Below are 5,817 nucleotides of genomic sequence, written 5' to 3' on the forward strand. Positions count from 1 at the left end.
GAGCCCAAAGAACAGAACGGCCCGTCAAAATAGAAAAGCTTACAGCACCTGGTATTCCCAGGCGGTCTCCCATCCAAGTACTAACCAGGCCCGACCCTGCTTAGCTTCCGAGATCGGACGAGATCGGGCGTGCTCAGGGTGGTGTGGCCGTAAGCGACAGCTGGTGCAGCAGCCGGGCTTTTTATGCATCTGCAAAAAGAGCGCAAAGAGCGCAAAGAACAGAACGGCCCGTCAAAATAGAAAAGCTTACAGCACCTGGTATTCCCAGGCGGTCTCCCATCCAAGCACTAACCAGGCCCGACCCTGCTTAGCTTCCGAGATCGGACGAGATCGGGCGTGCTCAGGGTGGTGTGGCCGTAAGCGACAGCTGGTGCAGCAGCCGGGCTTTTTATGCATCTGCAAAAAGAGCGCAAAGAACAGAACGGCCCGTCAAAATAGAAAAGCTTACAGCACCTGGTATTCCCAGGCGGTCTCCCATCCAAGTACTAACCAGGCCCGACCCTGCTTAGCTTCCGAGATCGGACGAGATCGGGCGTGCTCAGGGTGGTGTGGCCGTAAGCGACAGCTGGTGCAGCAGCCGGGCTTTTTATGCATCTGCAAAAAGAGCACAAAGAGCGCAAAGAACAGAACGGCCCGTCAAAATAGAAAAGCTTACAGCACCTGGTATTCCCAGGCGGTCTCCCATCCAAGTACTAACCAGGCCCGACCCTGCTTAGCTTCCGAGATCGGACGAGATCGGGCGTGCTCAGGGTGGTGTGGCCGTAAGCGACAGCTGGTGCAGCATCCGGGCTTTTTATGCATCTGTCAAGCAGAGAGAAAGAGCCCAAAGAACAGAACGGCCCGTCAAAATAGAAAAGCTTACAGCACCTGGTATTCCCAGGCGGTCTCCCATCCAAGTACTAACCAGGCCCGACCCTGCTTAGCTTCCGAGATCGGACGAGATCGGGCGTGCTCAGGGTGGTGTGGCCGTAAGCGACAGCTGGTGCAGCATCCGGGCTTTTTATGCATCTGTCAAGCAGAGAGAAAGAGCCCAAAGAACAGAACGGCCCGTCAAAATAGAAAAGCTTACAGCACCTGGTATTCCCAGGCGGTCTCCCATCCAAGTACTAACCAGGCCCGACCCTGCTTAGCTTCCGAGATCGGACGAGATCGGGCGTGCTCAGGGTGGTGTGGCCGTAAGCGACAGCTGGTGCAGCAGCCGGGCTTTTTATGCATCTGCAAAAAGAGCACAAAGAGCGCAAAGAACAGAACGGCCCGTCAAAATAGAAAAGCTTACAGCACCTGGTATTCCCAGGCGGTCTCCCATCCAAGTACTAACCAGGCCCGACCCTGCTTAGCTTCCGAGATCGGACGAAATCGGGCGTGCTCAGGGTGGTGTGGCCGTAAGCGACAGCTGGTGCAGCAGCCGGGCTTTTTATGCATCTGCAAAAAGAGCGCAAAGAACAGAACGGCCCGTCAAAATAGAAAAGCTTACAGCACCTGGTATTCCCAGGCGGTCTCCCATCCAAGTACTAACCAGGCCCGACCCTGCTTAGCTTCCGAGATCGGACGAGATCGGGCGTGCTCAGGGTGGTGTGGCCGTAAGCGACAGCTGGTGCAGCAGCCGGGCTTTTTATGCATCTGCAAAAAGAGCGCAGAGAACAGAACGGCCCGTCAAAATAGAAAAGCTTACAGCACCTGGTATTCCCAGGCGGTCTCCCATCCAAGTACTAACCAGGCCCGACCCTGCTTAGCTTCCGAGATCGGACGAGATCAGGCGTGCTCAGGGTGGTGTGGCCGTAAGCGACAGCTGGTGCAGCAGCCAGGCTTTTTATGCATCTGTCAAGCAGAGAGAAAGAGCCCAAAGAACAGAACGGCCCGTCAAAATAGAAAAGCTTACAGCACCTGGTATTCCCAGGCGGTCTCCCATCCAAGTACTAACCAGGCCCGACCCTGCTTAGCTTCCGAGATCGGACGAGATCGGGCGTGCTCAGGGTGGTGTGGCCGTAAGCGACAGCTGGTGCAGCAGCCGGGCTTTTTATGCATCTGCAAAAAGAGCGCAAAGAGCGCAAAGAACAGAACGGCCCGTCAAAATAGAAAAGCTTACAGCACCTGGTATTCCCAGGCGGTCTCCCATCCAAGTACTAACCAGGCCCGACCCTGCTTAGCTTCCGAGATCGGGCGTGCTCAGCGTGGTGTGGCCGTAAGCGACAGCTGGTGCAGCAGCCGGGCTTTTTATGCATCTGCAAAAAGAGCGCAAAGAACAGAACGGCTCGTCAAAATAGAAAAGCTTACAGCACCTGGTATTCCCAGGCGGTCTCCCATCCAAGTACTAACCAGGCCCGACCCTGCTTAGCTTCCGAGACCGGACGAGATCGGGCGTGCTCAGGGTGGTGTGGCCGTAAGCGACAGCTGGTGCAGCAGCCGGGCTTTTTATGCATCTGCAAAAAGAGCGCAAAAAGCGCAAAGAACAGAACGGCCCGTTAAAATAGAAAAGCTTACAGCACCTGGTATTCCCAGGGGGTCTCCCGTCCAAGTACTAACCAGGCCCGACCCTGCTTAGCTTCCGAGATCGGACGAGATCGGGCGTGCTCAGGGTGGTGTGGCCGTAAGCGACAGCTGGTGCAGCAGCCGGGCTTTTTATGCATCTGCAAAAAGAGCGCAAAGAGCGCAAAGAACAGAACGGCCCGTCAAAATAGAAAAGCTTACAGCACCTGGTATTCCCAGGCGGTCTCCCATCCAAGTACTAACCAGGCCCGACCCTGGTTAGCTTCCGAGATCGGACGAGATCGGGCGTGCTCAGGGTGGTGTGTCCGTAAGCGACAGCTGGTGCAGCAGCCGGGCTTTTTATGCATCTGCAAAAAGAGCGCAAAGAGCGCAAAGAACAGAACGGCCCGTCAAAATAGAAAAGCTTACAGCACCTGGTATTCCCAGGCGGTCTCCCATCCAAGTACTAACCAGGCCCGACCCTGCTTAGCTTCCGAGATCGGACGAGATCGGGCGTGCTCAGGGTGGTGTGGCCGTAAGCGACAGCTGGTGCAGCAGCCGGGCTTTTTATGCATCTGCAAAAAGAGCGCAAAGAGCGCAAAGAACAGAACGGCCCGTCAAAATAGAAAAGCTTACAGCACCTGGTATTCCCAGGCGGTCTCCCATCCAAGTACTAACCAGGCCCGACCCTGCTTAGCTTCCGAGATCGGACGAGATCGGGCGTGCTCAGGGTGGTGTGGCCGTAAGCTACAGCTGGTGCAGCAGCCGGGCTTTTTATGCATCTGCAAAAAGAGCGCAAAGAACAGAACGGTCCGTCAAAATAGAAAAGCTTACAGCACCTGGTATTCCCAGGCGGTCTCCCATCCAAGTACTAACCAGGCCCGACCCTGCTTAGCTTCCGAGATCGGACGAGATCGGGCGTGCTCAGGGTGGTGTGGCCGTAAGCGACAGCTGGTGCAGCAGCCGGGCTTTTTATGCATCTGTCAAGCAGAGAGAAAGAGCCCAAAGAACAGAACGGCCCGTCAAAATAGAAAAGCTTACAGCACCTGGTATTCCCAGGCGGTCTCCCATCCAAGTACTAACCAGGCCCGACCCTGCTTAGCTTCCGAGATCGGACGAGATCGGGCGTGCTCAGGGTGGTGTGGCCGTAAGCGACAGCTGGTGCAGCAGCCGGGCTTTTTATGCATCTGCAAAAAGAGCGCAAAGAACAGAACGGCCCGTCAAAATAGAAAAGCTTACAGCACCTGGTATTCCCAGGCGGTCTCCCATCCAAGTACTAACCAGGCCCGACCCTGCTTAGCTTCCGAGATCGGACGAGATCGGGCGTGCTCAGGGTGGTGTGGCCGTAAGCGACAGCTGGTGCAGCAGCCGGGCTTTTTATGCATCTGCAAAAAGAGCGCAAAGAACAGAACGGCCCGTCAAAATAGAAAAGCTTACAGCACCTGGTATTCCCAGGCGGTCTCCCATCCAAGTACTAACCAGGCCCGACCCTGCTTAGCTTCCTAGATCGGACGAGATCGGGCGTGCTCAGGGTGGTGTGGCCGTAAGCGACAGCTGGTGCAGCAGCCGGGCTTTTTATGCATCTGTCAAGCAGAGAGAAAGAGCCCAAAGAACAGAACGGCCCGTCAAAATAGAAAAGCTTACAGCACCTGGTATTCCCAGGCGGTCTCCCATCCAAGTACTAACCAGGCCCGACCCTGCTTAGCTTCCGAGATCGGACGAGATCGGGCGTGCTCAGGGTGGTGTGGCCGTAAGCGACAGCTGGTGCAGCAGCCGGGCTTTTTATGCATCTGCAAAAAGAGCGCAAAGAGCGCAAAGAACAGAACGGCCCGTCAAAATAGAAAAGCTTACAGCACCTGGTATTCCCAGGCGGTCTCCCATCCAAGTACTAACCAGGCCCGACCCTGCTTAGCTTCCGAGATCGGACGAGATCGGGCGTGCTCAGGGTGGTGTGGCCGTAAGCGACAGCTGGTGCAGCAGCCGGGCTTTTTATGCATCTGCAAAAAGAGCGCAAAGAGCGCAAAGAACAGAACGGCCCGTCAAAATAGAAAAGCTTACAGCACCTGGTATTCCCAGGCGGTCTCCCATCCAAGTACTAACCAGGCCCGACCCTGCTTAGCTTCCGAGATCGGACGAGATCGGGCGTGCTCAGGGTGGTGTGGCCGTAAGCGACAGCTGGTGCAGCAGCCGGGCTTTTTATGCATCTGTCAAGCAGAGAGAAAGAGCGCAAAGAACAGAACGGCCCGTCAAAATAGAAAAGCTTACAGCACCTGGTATTCCCAGGCGGTCTCCCATCCAAGTACTAACCAGGCCCGACCCTGCTTAGCTTCCGAGATCGGACGAGATCGGGCGTGCTCAGGGTGGTGTGGCCGTAAGCGACAGCTGGTGCAGCAGCCGGGCTTTTTATGCATCTGCAAAAAGAGCGCAAAGAACAGAACGGCCCGTCAAAATAGAAAAGCTTACAGCACCTGGTATTCCCAGGCGGTCTCCCATCCAAGTACTAACCAGGCCCGACCCTGCTTAGCTTCCGAGATCGGACGAGATCGGGCGTGCTCAGGGTGGTGTGGCCGTAAGCGACAGCTGGTGCAGCATCCGGGCTTTTTATGCATCTGTCAAGCAGAGAGAAAGAGCCAAAGAACAGAACGGCCCGTCAAAATAGAAAAGCTTACAGCACCTGGTATTCCCAGGCGGTCTCCCATCCAAGTACTAACCAGGCCCGACCCTGCTTAGCTTCCGAGATCGGACGAGATCGGGCGTGCTCAGGGTGGTGTGGCCGTAAGCGACAGCTGGTGCAGCAGCCGGGCTTTTTATGCATCTGCAAAAAGAGCGCAAAGAACAGAACGGCCCGTCAAAATAGAAAAGCTTACAGCACCTGGTATTCCCAGGCGGTCTCCCATCCAAGTACTAACCAGGCCCGACCCTGCTTAGCTTCCGAGATCGGACGAGATCGGGCGTGCTCAGGGTGGTGTGGCCGTAAGCGACAGCTGGTGCAGCAGCCGGGCTTTTTATGCATCTGTCAAGCAGAGAGAAAGAGCGCAAAGAACAGAACGGCCCGTCAAAATAGAAAAGCTTACAGCACCTGGTATTCCCAGGCGGTCTCCCATCCAAGTACTAACCAGGCCCGACCCTGCTTAGCTTCCGAGATCGGACGAGATCGGGCGTGCTCAGGGTGGTGTGGCCGTAAGCGACAGCTTTGCAGCATCCGGCTTTTAATGCATCTGTCAAGCAAGAGAGAAGAGCCCAAAGAACAGAACGGCCCGTCAAATAGAAAAGCTTACAGCACCTGGTATCCCAGGCGGTCTCCATCCAAGTACTAACCAGGCCCGACCCTGCTTAGCTTCCGAGATCGGA

The 5,817-nt window shown here is 55.8% G+C and overlaps 27 non-coding genes and 1 pseudogene across 27 annotated transcripts; all 28 read right to left on the reverse strand.

Moving 5' to 3' along the window:
• Positions 1 to 36: 36 nt before the first annotated feature.
• Positions 37 to 155, reverse strand: LOC115377176 (5S ribosomal RNA). The gene has a single exon (XR_003929929.1). It is a non-coding gene; the product is annotated as a 5S ribosomal RNA (ribosomal RNA).
• An 88-nt stretch (positions 156 to 243) lies between these two features.
• LOC115377135 (5S ribosomal RNA) lies at positions 244 to 362 on the reverse strand. Its single transcript, XR_003929896.1, has one exon. It is a non-coding gene; the product is annotated as a 5S ribosomal RNA (ribosomal RNA).
• Positions 363 to 441: 79 nt separating this feature from the next.
• LOC115377188 (5S ribosomal RNA) lies at positions 442 to 560 on the reverse strand. The gene has a single exon (XR_003929939.1). It is a non-coding gene; the product is annotated as a 5S ribosomal RNA (ribosomal RNA).
• An 88-nt stretch (positions 561 to 648) lies between these two features.
• Positions 649 to 767, reverse strand: LOC115377199 (5S ribosomal RNA). The gene has a single exon (XR_003929949.1). It is a non-coding gene; the product is annotated as a 5S ribosomal RNA (ribosomal RNA).
• Positions 768 to 855: 88 nt separating this feature from the next.
• LOC115377211 (5S ribosomal RNA) lies at positions 856 to 974 on the reverse strand. The gene has a single exon (XR_003929960.1). It is a non-coding gene; the product is annotated as a 5S ribosomal RNA (ribosomal RNA).
• Positions 975 to 1,062: 88 nt separating this feature from the next.
• Positions 1,063 to 1,181, reverse strand: LOC115377223 (5S ribosomal RNA). Its single transcript, XR_003929971.1, has one exon. It is a non-coding gene; the product is annotated as a 5S ribosomal RNA (ribosomal RNA).
• An 88-nt stretch (positions 1,182 to 1,269) lies between these two features.
• LOC115377128 (5S ribosomal RNA) lies at positions 1,270 to 1,388 on the reverse strand. Its single transcript, XR_003929888.1, has one exon. It is a non-coding gene; the product is annotated as a 5S ribosomal RNA (ribosomal RNA).
• A 79-nt stretch (positions 1,389 to 1,467) lies between these two features.
• LOC115377235 (5S ribosomal RNA) lies at positions 1,468 to 1,586 on the reverse strand. Its single transcript, XR_003929982.1, has one exon. It is a non-coding gene; the product is annotated as a 5S ribosomal RNA (ribosomal RNA).
• Positions 1,587 to 1,665: 79 nt separating this feature from the next.
• Positions 1,666 to 1,784, reverse strand: LOC115377125 (5S ribosomal RNA). The gene has a single exon (XR_003929886.1). It is a non-coding gene; the product is annotated as a 5S ribosomal RNA (ribosomal RNA).
• Positions 1,785 to 1,872: 88 nt separating this feature from the next.
• On the reverse strand, positions 1,873 to 1,991 carry LOC115377248 (5S ribosomal RNA). The gene has a single exon (XR_003929994.1). It is a non-coding gene; the product is annotated as a 5S ribosomal RNA (ribosomal RNA).
• Positions 1,992 to 2,079: 88 nt separating this feature from the next.
• Positions 2,080 to 2,188, reverse strand: LOC115377149 (uncharacterized; annotated as a pseudogene).
• Positions 2,189 to 2,267: 79 nt separating this feature from the next.
• LOC115377127 (5S ribosomal RNA) lies at positions 2,268 to 2,386 on the reverse strand. Its single transcript, XR_003929887.1, has one exon. It is a non-coding gene; the product is annotated as a 5S ribosomal RNA (ribosomal RNA).
• Positions 2,387 to 2,474: 88 nt separating this feature from the next.
• On the reverse strand, positions 2,475 to 2,593 carry LOC115377129 (5S ribosomal RNA). The gene has a single exon (XR_003929889.1). It is a non-coding gene; the product is annotated as a 5S ribosomal RNA (ribosomal RNA).
• Positions 2,594 to 2,681: 88 nt separating this feature from the next.
• Positions 2,682 to 2,800, reverse strand: LOC115377143 (5S ribosomal RNA). Its single transcript, XR_003929904.1, has one exon. It is a non-coding gene; the product is annotated as a 5S ribosomal RNA (ribosomal RNA).
• Positions 2,801 to 2,888: 88 nt separating this feature from the next.
• LOC115377259 (5S ribosomal RNA) lies at positions 2,889 to 3,007 on the reverse strand. The gene has a single exon (XR_003930004.1). It is a non-coding gene; the product is annotated as a 5S ribosomal RNA (ribosomal RNA).
• Positions 3,008 to 3,095: 88 nt separating this feature from the next.
• LOC115377260 (5S ribosomal RNA) lies at positions 3,096 to 3,214 on the reverse strand. Its single transcript, XR_003930005.1, has one exon. It is a non-coding gene; the product is annotated as a 5S ribosomal RNA (ribosomal RNA).
• Positions 3,215 to 3,293: 79 nt separating this feature from the next.
• LOC115377261 (5S ribosomal RNA) lies at positions 3,294 to 3,412 on the reverse strand. The gene has a single exon (XR_003930006.1). It is a non-coding gene; the product is annotated as a 5S ribosomal RNA (ribosomal RNA).
• An 88-nt stretch (positions 3,413 to 3,500) lies between these two features.
• Positions 3,501 to 3,619, reverse strand: LOC115377262 (5S ribosomal RNA). Its single transcript, XR_003930007.1, has one exon. It is a non-coding gene; the product is annotated as a 5S ribosomal RNA (ribosomal RNA).
• A 79-nt stretch (positions 3,620 to 3,698) lies between these two features.
• On the reverse strand, positions 3,699 to 3,817 carry LOC115377263 (5S ribosomal RNA). The gene has a single exon (XR_003930008.1). It is a non-coding gene; the product is annotated as a 5S ribosomal RNA (ribosomal RNA).
• Positions 3,818 to 3,896: 79 nt separating this feature from the next.
• On the reverse strand, positions 3,897 to 4,015 carry LOC115377139 (5S ribosomal RNA). Its single transcript, XR_003929899.1, has one exon. It is a non-coding gene; the product is annotated as a 5S ribosomal RNA (ribosomal RNA).
• Positions 4,016 to 4,103: 88 nt separating this feature from the next.
• Positions 4,104 to 4,222, reverse strand: LOC115377264 (5S ribosomal RNA). The gene has a single exon (XR_003930009.1). It is a non-coding gene; the product is annotated as a 5S ribosomal RNA (ribosomal RNA).
• Positions 4,223 to 4,310: 88 nt separating this feature from the next.
• LOC115377265 (5S ribosomal RNA) lies at positions 4,311 to 4,429 on the reverse strand. The gene has a single exon (XR_003930010.1). It is a non-coding gene; the product is annotated as a 5S ribosomal RNA (ribosomal RNA).
• An 88-nt stretch (positions 4,430 to 4,517) lies between these two features.
• Positions 4,518 to 4,636, reverse strand: LOC115377267 (5S ribosomal RNA). Its single transcript, XR_003930011.1, has one exon. It is a non-coding gene; the product is annotated as a 5S ribosomal RNA (ribosomal RNA).
• Positions 4,637 to 4,724: 88 nt separating this feature from the next.
• Positions 4,725 to 4,843, reverse strand: LOC115377268 (5S ribosomal RNA). The gene has a single exon (XR_003930012.1). It is a non-coding gene; the product is annotated as a 5S ribosomal RNA (ribosomal RNA).
• Positions 4,844 to 4,922: 79 nt separating this feature from the next.
• On the reverse strand, positions 4,923 to 5,041 carry LOC115377270 (5S ribosomal RNA). Its single transcript, XR_003930014.1, has one exon. It is a non-coding gene; the product is annotated as a 5S ribosomal RNA (ribosomal RNA).
• Positions 5,042 to 5,128: 87 nt separating this feature from the next.
• LOC115377271 (5S ribosomal RNA) lies at positions 5,129 to 5,247 on the reverse strand. Its single transcript, XR_003930015.1, has one exon. It is a non-coding gene; the product is annotated as a 5S ribosomal RNA (ribosomal RNA).
• A 79-nt stretch (positions 5,248 to 5,326) lies between these two features.
• LOC115377272 (5S ribosomal RNA) lies at positions 5,327 to 5,445 on the reverse strand. The gene has a single exon (XR_003930016.1). It is a non-coding gene; the product is annotated as a 5S ribosomal RNA (ribosomal RNA).
• An 88-nt stretch (positions 5,446 to 5,533) lies between these two features.
• On the reverse strand, positions 5,534 to 5,652 carry LOC115377273 (5S ribosomal RNA). The gene has a single exon (XR_003930017.1). It is a non-coding gene; the product is annotated as a 5S ribosomal RNA (ribosomal RNA).
• Between the last annotated feature and the right edge of the window lie 165 nt (positions 5,653 to 5,817).

The sequence above is a fragment of the Myripristis murdjan genome, chromosome 18, assembly GCF_902150065.1.
Source record: "Myripristis murdjan chromosome 18, fMyrMur1.1, whole genome shotgun sequence".
Lineage (NCBI taxonomy): Eukaryota > Metazoa > Chordata > Actinopteri > Holocentriformes > Holocentridae > Myripristis > Myripristis murdjan.